This window comes from Balaenoptera borealis, assembly GCF_965194805.1.
Source record: "Balaenoptera borealis genome assembly, chromosome: 12".
In the NCBI taxonomy this organism is placed as follows: Eukaryota; Metazoa; Chordata; class Mammalia; order Artiodactyla; family Balaenopteridae; genus Balaenoptera; species Balaenoptera borealis.
In genome coordinates this window covers 84,448,191-84,461,784 of record NC_138869.1, presented here as the reverse complement: position 1 = coordinate 84,461,784, position 13,594 = coordinate 84,448,191, and the positions used below count along the sequence as shown (strand labels likewise).

At 41.8% G+C, this 13,594-nt stretch overlaps 1 pseudogene across 1 annotated transcript; it reads left to right on the top strand.

Moving 5' to 3' along the window:
- Window positions 1-4,510: 4,510 nt before the first annotated feature.
- Window positions 4,511-9,498, top strand: LOC309608030 (glutathione S-transferase alpha-2 pseudogene; annotated as a pseudogene). The gene is made up of 3 exons: window positions 4,511-4,592; window positions 4,864-4,937; window positions 8,042-9,498. The product of its transcript is annotated as a glutathione S-transferase alpha-2 pseudogene (transcript).
- The last annotated feature ends 4,096 nt before the right edge of the window (window positions 9,499-13,594 follow it).

Here is a 13,594-nt window from a genome sequence, read left to right as displayed (position 1 = left end):
CCCTTCACAATTAGTTCTCAGATTTATGTAACCTCTCTCTACAGTTTGTCCTTTATGCCTCATATTTAACTGTAGTAAAAGCTTTGTCCCTTCAAAAAGGAATTCCAGGTATCAGGAAATAGGTATGGATATATCAGGGATCAAGGGTCCCTCATGCTGTAACTACACCACATTGAGATTAGAGATTGCTTTAGACAAAAGGTCATGAGAAAAAAGTAACATTTACCAGGCATATTCTATGGACCAGGCTCTCTTCCAGGTGCTCTATATCTATTATGTGATTTAATCCTTTCAACAACATTCCAAGAGACATATGATCATTTGAGTTTGCACAGGTGAGGAAATTGAGGCCCTGAGAAGCCTGAGGACTGAGATTCCCAGAGCCAGGACCCAGACGAGGGGAAGAAGCCAGACTTGCTCCTGCCAGGGCCGAGGTGCCTTCTTCTTCCAAAGTTAATAAAAAATAATTATAAAACACAAGGCTTTAAAAAGATCCAGACACTGTTGGGGAGAGAGTATTCCATCTCGTTTCCCAGCATGACCTCTGATGGCATTGAGTCCAGCCCTGCAGGGACCTCCTTGCTTGGCCTAGCCTCTGGTGAGGGCATTCTAATAAGCAGGTCCTCTAGACTGGTGGCCCAGGGTGGGAAGAGGGGGGTGGGTGATTCACTTTCACTTCCCTGGTAGTGGTGGTGGTGTTACTGTTACTGAGTCCAAGCTCATAATACTTGCTACACAACAGGCCAATAAATCGAGAGATGAGTTGCTGGGGCAGGGAATAGAGACTTTATTCAGAAAGCCAGCAGACCAGAAGATGGTGAACTAGTGTCCCAAAGAACCATCGTACCCGAGTTAGAATTCAGGCTTCTTTTATACCAAAAGGGGAGAGGTGTGGCTGGTGGCTGCAGACTTCTTGGTGCCAGCCAGTCCCCAGCAGGGATGCAAAGCCTTTGTTCTTGCAGCTGTCCATGTAGGTCTGGTCAGTGTTCCTGTACATCTCCAGCAAGACAAATATTGTTCTCTGTTCTGTAAATTTATTTATATATTTATTTTTGGCTGTGTTGGGTCTTCGTTTCTGTGCGAGGGCTTTCTCTAGTTGTGGCAAGCGGGGGCCACTCTTCATCGCGGTGCGCGGGCCTCTCACCGTCGCGGCCTCTCTTGTTGCGGAGCACAGACTCCAGACGCGCAGGCTCAGTAGCTGTGGCTCACGGGCCCAGTTGCTTCGCGGCATGTGGGATCTTCCCAGACCAGGGCTCGAACCCGTGTCCCCTGCATTAGCAGGCAGATCCTCAACCACTGCGCCACCAGGGAAGCCCCTCTGTAACTTTTTATCTCTGTATGAATGGAAAAGTGCCATACTTTCAAAGGTCAGAGTCTTGAGAACGGGCTATTCTGTGTATTTCAGCCTACAGGCAACAGTCTTTTACAAAAGGTGCAGAGCCAGCATGACTAAGCACAGGAAAAGGACCAGATCTATGATGGAATCAGATTTGTTCTTCCTTATTACAAGACAGCACTGCCTCTTTCCTGCTGTGTTGCCCATCCTCAGACCTCTCTCTATGATCCGCCAAAAGGGAGGGGCAACCCCGGTCTCTCCTGGGGAATGGAATTACAAAGCCTTTCTCATGTGAAGGATTATCCCCTATCTGAACAATTTCCAAAATCATCTTCTGTTTAATCAGGGAATCCACATCAAGAAGAGCAAAAAGATACCCTTGCAGTGTCCGGTTTGTCTATAAACTCTAAAGACAGATGTTTATTCACACACATGAAATGAATTTAACAAAAATTAAAAATCAGGCGAGTTTGTGAATCCAATGGTGGATTTAGGCTCAATGCTTGGCGCATAGCAGACCCTCCTCCGTAAATCTCAGTTTTTCTCTCCTTCCAAACCTGCAACGGGGAGTAGAGATTTGTACTGATGACCCTGAAGATGACATCTGCCTCCAAGTCGGCCAAATATGAGGTAGGAGGCCAAGAAATCCACAACAGAGGTACATCTGGTGGCAGCATCGTGGCTGGTCCAGGGCAGGGAAGCCACTGAGGGTGAGAGGCATATGGTGAAACAGGCATCAGAAAGACCTGGCGTCTGGCTCTGCCAGCTCGGTGACGAAGCAAGTTTTATCTTTCTGAGCCTCTGTCTCCTTACCTGTAGAATGAGGGTAGTGGTCCTCGCAATGCCATATAGATAGTGCCTGGAACAAAATGCATCACTGCTCCACCTCCCTGGCGGCCTTGATTACCTCTTCATTACGGTTGTCCTTGGGTCCATACCCTTCTCCAGTAACAACTCCAGAGAACGGAATGTGAACAGCACTTACGATATAAACCAGGGCTGCCTCCACATAACATCTGTTACTGGTCTGCCCTGAGTTCAGCTCTGATTTAGGCATTTCCTGGGTTGCAAATTTAGGTTGAGATTCTTTACTCTAGTTGCTTCCCTGGTAAAATGTGGTAATGACATGGTTGTTATTTTTGCAGCTATGGCAACCTTTTGTTTGAGAGGAAACGGTATTTAACCACCACCAATCAATGAGTTTTCCTGTCAGTGGTCTAAATTGCATTTCTAACTAAAACGTGTTTGGGATTTCCATGTATTCCACAAGGAGCGTGTCCTTTTTTTCACCTTCCATTTCCACCTGCTTTTTGTTCTTTTTAACCACAATTGCTGACACCACTAGAGGTTAGCAGAGGCAAGAAGGCCCATTCTATCCCTGTTGGCGACTCAGTGAGAGAGGAAATTGAATTTTTCAGCGGTACTTTTTCCCAAATGCGAAAAAAAAAAAAGCTGAAATTGATGTATATATTTAATCTTTATTTTTATTAAGTATTTATACAAGCCATATATATATATTTGATAATATCTGAATAATCAAAAAGTTATGGGAGGGAGACGCAAGAGGGAAGAGATATGGGAACATATGTATATGTATAACTGATTCACTTTGTTATAAAGCAGAAACTAACACACCATTGTAAAGCAGTTATACTCCAATAAAGATGTTAAAAAAAAAAAAAGTTAAAGAAGTACCAGTTTTATGAAGTGTGTTGCTTCTACAGTTTAATTTGATTTTAAGGTAAAATTAGTAGAGAGTCCCAGCACCAGCCCTTAGTGTTGCAGACGAAGCTTAGGGGTCTGGGTTACAGTAAGGAAACAATATTCCAAAATAATAAGAGGAGCTTGGATTAAAATATTATGTCTGCTTGCTTTTCCTCAGTCAAGACTTTGTTTTGTTTTTTTTTTAAAGATTTTTTTTTGATGTGGACCATTTTTAAAACCTTATTGAATTTGTTACACTATTGCTTCTGTTTTATGTTTTGGTTTTTTGGCTGGCAGGCATGTGGGAGCTTAGCTCCCCGACAAGGGATCGAACCTGCACCCCCTGCATTGGAAGGTGAAGTCTTAACCACTGGACAGCCAGGGAAGTCCCTGGTTTTGGTTTTTGTTTTCTGTAAACCCATCTAACATTGTTCACAGTAGAGTAGTGCCTGTCAAGGGCCACTATAAATCTCTTTCAGACACCCAAGAACAGGAAAATTACTGAAGACTGCAAGCCTAATCTCCGAAAAACCACATCCTGTAGAGACACAGCCAGCCTGGGTACTGCTGTGACCAGAATAGACATAAACCCACCCCCTTTTCCTGCACCTTGCCCTTTGAAGCCCAATAAAAGACTCAAACTCCCACCCTTCGGTGCCGATGCCACTCTATGTGTCTGACCCCTTTCCTCTCTTGGAAAGTAAATAAAAACTCTTCTTTTCTCTCCTTGCTAATATTTCTGTGAATTCTTTCACAACCTATGTTGGCTCACCTAACAGTTTCCAGCTTGCCCAATTTTTGTTAACACAGATATTTTGACCCATGGGTTTGCATTCCTAACCTGGGCCAGGCTTGGTCTTCTCTGTTACAGACACTCACACACAACATAACTGTAACTAAAATGAAAGTTTTAGCAAAAAGTACTTAGCCTTACTACGTATCATACACCCTGGTATTTACTATTATATTGCAATTGAAAAATGGTAGTCAGAACCCGCTGTGTTGATTTCACAGTCCACAATGGGCCACAACCCATAGTTGGCAAACACTGGTATGGAGAAGTTCCAAGACACTGGTGTCAAATAAAAGTGCATTTGAATAGGTTCCCCACTTGTTTTAGGCTAGTCGCTTAACCTCTAGAGATATCAAAATCCTCAACTGTAAACTTAGAATAATAACAGAATTTACCTAAAGTAATTTTTATGAAGATGAAATGAGGATAAAAATGAGAAATGCCCACTATGTGGTAGACACTAAACATATGTTAGTTCCTTTCCATATACTATAAAGGTAATGTACTAACATCTCTTTCTCTAGATGTTAAAATAAAATTCACCCAGCAGTGAAAAAATATAGAATTCCAATGGAAAAAAAGGAATGAGCTTCCTCTTCTGTGGAGAGAATTTAGAAGGGTTTGGGGACAGTCAAGGCAGGATTCAGCCCCAGTTAATGTTTTTGAACAAGTGCATAATGGCAGCCAAAGACCGACGCTGCTCCCTGCTCCTGTCTGTCAGTGAAGTTTTCCGGTTTCAAAGCCCCTCACAGGCCCAAGGTGACAGCTGTGTAAGAACAAAGCTGCTCTGTTTACGTCCTCAGAGTGAGGACAGATGCAACCTGAGGCTTGGTTTGGTGCCATTTCACAATGATGCCCACTGATAGCTGAGAATTTGGTCCAAGGAAGAACCACACGGGACCCCTCCAATGCCGCCATGAAGAAGGCAGACACTACCCCTTCTGTTCGAACGCACGTTATAAAGTGCAGTTTGCTTCTGTGGTCTGATTCCTCCAGCTTCACGGTAACTGAGGGACTGCTATTGTGGCAGGAAAGCCCAAGCTTCACTATGTCAACGCATGAGGCAGGATGGTAGCCACCCGGTGGCTCCTGGCTGCAGCTGGAGTGGAGATAGGTCCTCTTAACTTGGATCTAAATTGACTATCAAAGTGCTTTTCTCGTATAAGCTAGGAGACTTCCACACTTGAGGAGCTGAGGATGATTTTTCATTACCTAAAAATAGCTGCGCATTAAAAAAGAAATGGACTGATTTGACCAAAGGAATGTGTAAATAATCCTGCCCATGGAAGAGCAGGAAAACATTTTTTTTTCAATTTTAAAGGAAACAAAAGAGACATCAACTAATCCAGTTGTGTGAACCTTATTTGGATTTCATTTCAACAAACTGTAAATATTATTTGTGACACATACAACAAGTGGAAACTTGATTGTTGATTGAGCATAAGTTATTAAAGAACTATTGTTAATATTTTAGGTGTGATTTTAGGTTTATTATTGTGTTTATGTTCAAAATAGTTCTTACGTTTTAGAAATATGCATCAAGTATATAAGGATGAAATGATATGCTATCTAGGATCTTCTTCCATTTTACAAGAAGGAGAGGGTAGATGGGCATATAGATGACACAAGATTGGCTTGAGTTGATAATTATTACAGCTGTATGAAGGGTATGAGAACCACTGTACTTTTATTTTTGTACATGCTAGAAATTTCCACAATAAAAGGATAAATGTATATAATATTAGAAAATAAATGTAGTTAAAGTTGATATAATCACAAATATGGGAATGAGCCAACTGTAACAAACCATCTGTTAAAGATTTAATATATTCACTCAGCAATGATTTTGGGGGGGGGGGCACCTTTAGTACCAGGCTCTGTACTAAGTTCTGGGGATACAGAAATGAATGAGACAGACACAGTCCCTGCCCTCAGGCAGCTTACACTCTAGTGAGGATGCAGACTAGTAAGTGGGTGATTAAAAGAGGGGTGGGAGCATCTAGGAGGACACCCAAGCATTTTACGGTGTTAAAATGCCATATTCCCAGGAGCACATGTGGGACTCTGTTGAGTGCTTCCCTCTAGAGGTATCACTGAGAAAAGCACTTCTTAACTCAGGTCAGAAGGACATAGCAACTCTGTGCGGGTTTCCTGGGGAGGGAGTCATGGACAGACTCCAGAGATCTGGTCCCTCAGGGGAGAGCAAGCAGTAAAGGAGGGTTTCAGGTGAGGTGTTGTCCTGCAAAGGGAACCTCTAGTGTGCTCTCTTAGCCTCCTAACAACATGTTTACCTAAGCCTTGGGATTACACTTTCTCGATTGCTTCATGAATGCACAGGACGTTAGCCTTGTCCGTTATCAAGTTCATGAAGAAACAAGTACATAAAAATTCAAACAGTGCCGGTTTAGGTTGTTTAATTTCTATAAATCAGCAACCCACAGTTTTCGCTGTGGTCCAGCTTTGGGGTTCAAGGATGTGTTCAGAGCCCCCAGGCAGGATGAGTTCAGCACAGGAGGCTGAAGTAGAGGGCGATTTTGAGAGGATCCCAGGCCTCCTCTTCTTCAGCCCAGCCTGACTGAGGAGGGTGTGGGGCAAGGCTTACCAGAGGCTCTTGGTCAGGACTTCTGGGTTCTCTGGGCCCAGAGGCTGATCCTCACAACCCCATCTCCATCGGTCTCACAAGCAACATCACACCAGCAAGTCCCATCCTACCTCGGCCACCCTCCCACACTGACCACCCACCATCCCTTATGTTGTCTTGAACTGGGTGCTTTATAAATTGTTGCCCACACACCTCACTGTCTGTATAGTCTGACCCTATGGGATCATGTAGAGCCACAATAAACTGTTCCACTGAGCAAGTTAGAAACCCCCAATTCTCAAACTTTTCACCATCAAGACCCCTTTTCAACATATAAAATTGAATGGAGGGAGGTAATATACAGCAGAGGTCCCTGGTGGCAGCATCTTGGGGGTCAGTGGCCCCATGGATACCCCATGCTGGAGGACACCCAATACCCTGTCCTGATCTCACAGGGAGAGAAAGTCTTTCCAGAGATATTAAAACTCCATAACTAGAAGAACTTCCCAGTCCCTTCCCTCCAGTGATATCCCCTTCCCAAATCACTACCTAATCACTGACAGAGGTGGAGACAGGGTGGAGGTGAATTGAACTTGCAAAATAAGCAGCTACATGCTGCAACCCATGCTTTTATCTTGGTGGCTCTAATCTAAATTTCCAGGTGGCCATGATCACTGTCCTCTGTGTATCCTGCCAAACTCAGAAATCCTACAGTCTCCATAGCCTGCGCCAGACAGAGGCCATGCTGTGGAATGAAATAATAAAAATTCACTGACTATTTCTGCTTTCCAGTTTGAAGAGATATTTATAAAAACTCCAGAAGACTTGGATAAGTGAAGAAACGGTAAGACCAAGAAACTAAATTCCTCTGATGGGAGGATCTAGTAGAAGTCATAAGTTGAGGTTTGAACCCCAGTAGTGCCATGTGTGTGCATGGTGGGAGTGGGGTCAGTGGAGAGGGAGAAGCATGGTTAAAGGTAAGGGGTGGGGCTTCTTGAGCAGGCCTTGCAGCTCACTCAGGACTAGGAAGGGCTGGAACTCTGAGTATTTGCTAAAGGAAGCGGCCCCGGTGCCCTGTGAGTGCCCTCTCTGTGCACTCCCTGCCTTTCTGCACCGTGAGTGACTGTAGCAGTTCAGGATGCCACACAGCAGCCCTCCCACCCAAGGAAAACAAATGCATTAGAAAGAAGAGGGGAGAAACACGCCCAGCAGTTGCCTTGAATTCTTTTCTTTGGCAAGTTTGACAAGGTAACATCTTAGCAATATTGCAGACTCGGTGAGTAGGGAAAGGGACCTCCAAATAGAAATCTCTCAAAACCTGCCTTATATGATGTGAGACTTACTTGAGAACTTCCCATTTGAAATGGCAACCTATTGCAGCTTCTTCCAACTTCTTTCTAAAATATCCGTGAAGACAAATTGACACAGAATTAAAGGGGACCTCCCATGTACCTGAATGGGAAATAAAAAGAGAAATGAAATAATAAGTTAAAAAGTAAAAGGCAGATTGATAGGAAAAAGAAGGACTAGAGAAGCTAAAACCAAAATGCCATCCTGCTTAAGTGCACCAGATCATTTTAGTGTTTCATTTTATATCTGCAGTTATTTCAACATTTTTTCATCCTAGAAGGGTGTAATTCATCAAATACTTCACTCTATTTCTTTTCTTCTTTCAAAAGAAGGGAGCTTGATGTTCCAGCAAATGCCCATGGTTGAAATTGATGGGATGAAGCTGGTGCAGACCAGAGCCATTCTCAACTACATTGCCACCAAATACGACCTCTATGGGAAAGACATGAAAGAGAGAGCCCTGTACAGTACTTTTTCTGTTCTTTCATCAATGATTAATAGGAATGATCTAGGTCCTTCCCTGAGTGAGCTCACAGGGATCATGACCGACAGCAGTATAGACTTTAGTGGGTATAACTGAGTACATCAGAGACCTATGAGGATGAGGGAAGAGTGGAACTTGGAGTGGAATCAAAAGCTTATGAAAGAGGATGTGGTCCATGGATATAGTACAGTGACAGAGGTTTCCAAACACGGAGGAACTATAAAGCCAGGAGGATGCTGGAACCATGACTCCAGGAGCTCAGGCTGGACACCCACCAACAGCTAGAGACGAGGGACAAAGTATCTGAGTGTCTAGAGGATAAACACTGGAAAGGGAAGGATCTAAAGGAATTGATTCTTAAGTTTCAGAAGTTTTAGAATGATGACCAGGAACCTAATTTATCAGTCCTTTATATGGACTAGCCACTTGACAGAGTTAACAAAGGCTGGTCCTCAAGATGCCAGGATTATCTGGAACATTTTACTGTAAGTCTGAAGCAGCCAGATTTATTCAATACAAGCATATTTGAGGGAAATTTGTTCTCTGTTGTGATGGGGCCACATGACTGATATTAAAATCATGTAAGGAACTGTGAGCGGTTACTCAGAAAGTTAAACATATAGTTACCATATGACTCAGCAATTCCACTTCTAAGTATACACCCAGGAGAGTCAAAAATACATCCACACTAAAACTTGTACACAAAAGTGCAGAGCAATGTTGTTCATAATATTCAAAAAGTGGAAGCAAACAAAATGTCCAACAACTGATGAACTGATGAACAAAGGGTGGTACAGCCATACAATGGAATATTTTTAGCCATGAACAGGAGTAAAGTACTGAGGCATGTGACAACATGAATGAACTTTGAAAAATACTAAATGAAAAACACCGGACACAAAAGGCCACATACTGTATGATTCCAAATGTATGAAATGTCCAGATGTTCAAATCCATAGAAATAGAAAGTAGTTGAGTGGTTACCTGGGGCTGGAATGTGGAGGAATTGGAGAGTGACTGTCAAGGGTACTGGATTTCCTTTTGGATAAAATGATAAAAATAATGTTCTGGAATTGGAATGTGGTGATGGTTTCAGAATGATAGTACAATTTAAAGGATGAAAATGATGCCATGTGAATATATTTCAATAAAGTTTTACTTTAAAAAACTCCTATAGGAAGCCCTGTTTGGAACAAAAACAAAAAATCACCCGGAATATACATTGTTGAAACTGTGTGGAGAATTGCACTATTTCACAATATATTTTGTTTTTTTTTTTAAAGATTTATTTATTATTTATTTATTTATTTTATTTTATTTTTGGCTGCATCAGGTCTTAGTTGTGGCACACAGGATCTTTCGTTGTGACGTGCAGGTTTTCTCTCTCTAGTTGTTGCGCTCGGGGTTAGTTGCCCCTCCACATGTGGGATCTTACTTCCCTGACCACGGATCAAACCGCGCCCTCTGCATTGTAAGGCGGATTCTTTACCACTGAACCACCAGGGAAGTCCCCTCACGCTATATTTTGGGTGGAGTCTTGAGAAATGCAAACAAGGCCAGAGCCAGGCAACCGTATGTGCAGAGGGTTGTGCAGCCATGTTCTGTGGGAAATAGTTGGAGGAACTCCTGATATTGGGCATCTAAATGGTCCTGGTGGTGTAACAGGATGGGACAGGGAGAGGGATGTGACTGGGACCATGGTGCCAGGACTCTCTCTGGACATGACTGAGGTGGCACTAATGCATCACACTGTGCACAGAACACACCACCACAGACATGGCAAACCCTATGTGTGGTCTCAGTGGTTACCTGTAGTGATTCAGCCATTTCTCTCTTGCCTCTGACTCTGGATGGGTCACCAGTGTGCTTTGTCCCTATATTTGATCATGTGTATAACCAAAATATTAGACATATATCTACCTTAATGGCTTGTTCTAGAATGAAATGTTAAAATTAATAAAACTCATAACTGAATGACTGGCACAGAAAAATGTACCCAGTGGAGGAGAATTACTTTTATCACCTCCTGATGCCCCACTCTTATCCATTCTTAAACTATAAAATCTAAGGCAGGAGACATTTGACAATTTGGTCATTTTGTTTTTCAGGATTCATGTGTATTCAGAAGGTGTGACAGATTTGGGTGAGATGATCATGCTTTTAATAGTGAACCCACCTGATCAAAAGGATGTCAAAATGACCCTGATCCGAGAAAGAACAACAAACCGTTACCTCCCTGCATTTGAAAAAGTAAGTGGACTGTTTAGTATTTTTGGCACTGAGATCAGAGGACCAAGAAAAATAGTGCCTGGCATTGCAGGGGCATTGACCTTCACCTCTGTGAGTATTTCTGAATACTAATGTAACATCCTGATTCTCAAAGTATTTTATAAAAATCGACTATGAGGAAGAATTGTACCAGTTTTACCCAAGTTGTAATTTTTCAGCAAAATTTTGATTTACTTAGACCCAATCTGGAATTCTCTACTTGACTGAATTTCATGGTTGTAGTTAGAGCTTGGGCTGTAGAAGCTCTGAGAGCCACACTGGAGCCTGGAGTAGATGGATCCTGCAGAACACAGTGCAGGGGCTTTGATCCAAGAGGAGCACAATGACAGCAATGCATCAGAAAATATTCTGGTACCATGTGTAGGGGGACATGAGACCAGCTGCCCTTCAGGAGAATGTGGTACTGTTTCGGGGATGAATGAGATGTTTCTAAACAGAGATGGGGGCAGTGGGGTGGGACGGAAGAGACAGAGGAAAAGCTGTTCAGGAAAAAATAATCTACAAATTTTGAGGACATGGCTGTCAGAATTTTGAAGAAAGTCATACAAAACCAAGGAAATGATGTTCCATCATTATACCTAGTATATGTCTTAGTTAATGTTTCTCTTTGAAGGTAAGAGGAGAACATTTCAAGATCAAAACTACCTGAAGTCATGCGAAACAAAAATCATGAACCAAACAAAAAAACAAAAAAGTGACTAAAAGAGATTCAGGAGGCTTACATATAAATAAAAAGATTAACACCAACACCCACATCTTTATAAAGCATAGGGTCATTCTTTCATTTATTCAGCAAATGCTAATTCATTGCTTGCATGTCCAGCCGTGATATTCAAGGAGCGAAGAATTTAACAGTAATCACAAAGTACACCCTCCTGGCCCTTGTGGTGCTGAGACTTTATGGAACTTTCACATGATTTGCAATTGAGTACAACTATACTTTGAGTACAACTATACTTTGCAATTTGAGTACAACTATACTTTGAAAACAAAGAGCCCCATGACAACATAAGTAAAAATTATATATTACAAAATACATTTATTTTTTGTTTGTTTGTTTGGCTGTACTGCATGGCTTGCAGGATCTTAGTCCCCCAACCAGGGATCAAACCCTTGCCCCCTGCAGTGGAAGCATGGAGTTCTAACCACTGAACTACCAGGGAATTCCCTATTACAGAATACGTTTTGATGTTATTACATTCTTTTCCAAATAATTATCCATTTGTCCATACTCCTATATGAGTACATAAGCTGAAAGTGTATATGCTAAAATGTTATTATCTTTAGTTGGTGGTGCTGTGTGTGTTTTTTCTCTTTGTACTTTATGATTTCCAGATTGGTGGAATATTTTAATAAATATCACATATTTCCCTAACATATTATTATAAAAAGTTTTAAACATGCAGAAAAGTTTAAAGATGTATAAAATGAACTCATATGAACCCACCACGTGGATACCAAAAAGCTTTGTTTTCCATTATCATATGTCACTATCTCTCCATTCTTGTTCTGTCAATCAAACGTATTATTTTGGATATATTACAAAGTGACTTTAAGTCATCAGGGAAGTTCATTTCCAGACATTACAGCATGTGGATCATACCATGCTGCAAGTTAGGAGTGCAAGCATGGAGTGCAAGTTAGGAGTCAGGGAGATGGGAGTTCAAGTTGATCCAGGTTTATTTCAGGTCCCAGAGAGAGAAACCAGGAAATCAGGAAGCAGAAAAGAGGAGAAATGTAGACTCTGAAATAGTTTTCTCAGGGTTGAAGAAGACTGTCAAGAAGTTGGAGTCACCGCCCAAGGGAGAAAGATGAGAGAGATATGAAGGGCCATGTCATGAAGCCCAGGGCTGCACACTTTAGGGTGTGGGGCAACAGAAACACGGTGCAGACGGTGCTAAGCCCTTGGCCCAGGGGAAGAAGCAAGTAAGGCAGCCAGAGTGAGGTGGGCCCAGACAAGGAAATGGTGGTCGGGCTTCCAGTGAGGATGAGGAGGGAACACCAGGGACCCACTTGGCCCGTCTTACTGATTCAGGGGGAGCAGAAGATTTCTTTATTGAGAAGCCTCCTCAATGAAAAGCCCAAGTAGCCCCCACTCGCCACAACTAGAGAAAGCCCACCCACAGCAACGAAGACCCAACACAGCAAAAAAAAAAAAAGTACATGTCTCGTTTATGGCAACACTATTTAAAATAGCAAAGACATGGTAGCAACCTAAATGTCCATCAACAGATGAATGGATAAAGAAGATGTGGTACATATACACGACAGAATATTACTCAGCCATAAAAATGAACAAGATGGGGCCATTTGTAGAGACATGGATGGACCTATAGACCATCATACAGAGTGAAGTAGGTCAGAAAGAGAAAAACAAATATCATATATTAACGCATATATGTGGAATCTAGAAAAATGGTACAGGTGAACCTGTTTGCAAGGCAGAAATAGAGACACAGATGTAGAGAACAAACGTATGGACACCAAGGGGGAAAAGGGAGGGTGGGATGAATTGGGAGATTGGGATTGACATATATACACTAACATGTATAAAATAGGTAACTAATGAGAACCTGCTGCAGAGCACAGGGAACTCCACTTCGCTGTACAGTAGAAACTAACACAACATTGTAAAACAACTATACCCCAATAAAAAAATAATAATAAAATAAAATAAAATTTATTATGTAAAAAAAAAATGAAATAATGCCATTTGCAGCAACATGGATGGACCCAGAGAATATCATATTAAGTGAAGTAAGTCAGAGAAAGACAAATGTCATATGATAATATATTGCTTATATGTGGAATCTAAAAAAAAAAAAATGATACAAATGAACATATTTACAAAACAGAAATAGACCCACAGACCTAGAAAAAAAAAAAAACTTATGGTTACCAAAGGGGAAATGTTGGGGAGGAATAAATTAGGAGTTTGGGAGTAACATATACACACTACTATATATAAAATAGATAACCAACAAGGATGTACTGTGTAGCACAGGGAACTCTTCTCAATATTTTGTAGTAACTTATAAGGGAAAAGAATCTGAGAAA